The sequence below is a fragment of the Sceloporus undulatus genome, unplaced genomic scaffold, assembly GCF_019175285.1.
Source record: "Sceloporus undulatus isolate JIND9_A2432 ecotype Alabama unplaced genomic scaffold, SceUnd_v1.1 scaffold_23621, whole genome shotgun sequence".
Lineage (NCBI taxonomy): Eukaryota > Metazoa > Chordata > Lepidosauria > Squamata > Phrynosomatidae > Sceloporus > Sceloporus undulatus.
The window spans coordinates 1-1,555 of NW_024826536.1; the positions used below are offsets into that span (position 1 = coordinate 1).

Sequence of the window (1,555 nt, forward strand, 5' to 3'; positions counted from 1 at the left end):
GTGAGCGGTAACAATGACGTTATAGATTTGATCATCTCCAAGTAAGGCCCCGGGCTGACTGAGTTCTGCTCGAATCAGAAGGCTAAGGGCGGTTCCGACTATACCAGCTCAAGCACCAAAGACTAAATATAGAGTGCCGATATCTTTATGATTTGTTGAGAAAAATCAACGGTTAATAGACACAGGTAAAATGGCCGAGCGTTTAGGCGGTAGGCTGTAGTCCTATATATAGGGGTTTAATTCCTCTTTTTACCAGCAAAGCTTCGAGGTGTTTACACGTCAAAATGCAAGTTTGAAGTCGGACCCAAAAGGGTCCCGGGGCTTCTCCCGTTTTAAGCAACGGGAGAAGCGGACAGAAGCCCGCTGGATTGGGTGTTTAGCTGTTAATTAAATTTTTGTGGGATCGAGGCCCACTTGTCTAGCGAGGCCTTAGCTTAATTAAAGTGTTTGATTTGCGTTCATTTGATGTGTATTAGAATTACACAGGTTTTGGCAGAGGCTAGGGGGTTATAACCCCTGTTTAGGGCTTTGAAGGCCCTTGGTTTAAGATTATCCTAAGCTTCTAGCATAGTATTGGGGTTATTGGTAATAATAGGGTTGATGTTGGTAGTGTGAGTGATAGTAGTAGTGTATTTGATGTCTGTTTAAATCGTCATTTGTGTGTTGTTATGGTAGTATTTGGGGCTAGTGTAATTGTTGATGTATAGGTTAGGCGGAGGTAGAAGAAGAGGCTTAGTAGTGCTGATATGGCTAATATTATTGCTGTTACTGTTAGGCCTTGTATGGTTAGTTCTTCTAGAATAAGTCATTTTGGTATGAAGCCGGTTAATGGGGGGAGGCCTCCCAATGATAGTAGAATCAGTATGGTCGTGGCAGTAATTGATGGGGAGGTAGTTCATGAGGTTGCTAGGTCTTTGATGTTTTTTGAGTTTAGAAGGGCTAAGGTATAAAATATGGATGAGGTTATTAGGAGATAAACTATTAGGTTCAGTAGTAGAATGTTTGGTAAAATTGTTGTGATTGCAGCCATTCAGCCTAGATGGGCGATTGATGAGTAGGCTATGATTTTTCGGGTTTGTGTTTGGTTTAGGCCGGCTCAGCCACCCAGTGTTGTTGAAATAATGCCCATAGTTAGCAGGGCTGTTGTTGAGAGGTTGTTGAATGTTTGATAAATTAGGGCCATTGGGGCTAGTTTTTGTCAGGTTGTGATAATAATGGCTGTTTTTATGGTTGAGCCTTGTAATACCTCTGGCAGTCAGAAGTGGACTGGGGCTAGTCCAAGTTTTATTGCGATAGCTATGGTTATGAGTATGTTTGCTGTTGGGTTAGTTGAGTTTATGATATCTCAGGTCCCGGTGAGTCATGCGTTTATTGTACTTGAGAATAAGATTAATGCTGAGGCAGCTGCTTGTGTTAGAACATATTTGGTGGCAGCTTCTGTTGCTCGTGGATGGTGTTGTTTTGAGATTATTGGGATAATGGCTAGTGTGTTTATTTCTAATCCGATTCAGGCTATAAATCAGTGGTGGCTTGATGCTGTGATGATTGTTCCTGT

General features: G+C 42.0%; 1 pseudogene; it reads right to left on the bottom strand.

Moving 5' to 3' along the window:
• Positions 1-186: 186 nt before the first annotated feature.
• On the bottom strand, positions 187-1,549 carry LOC121918679 (annotated as a pseudogene).
• Between the last annotated feature and the right edge of the window lie 6 nt (positions 1,550-1,555).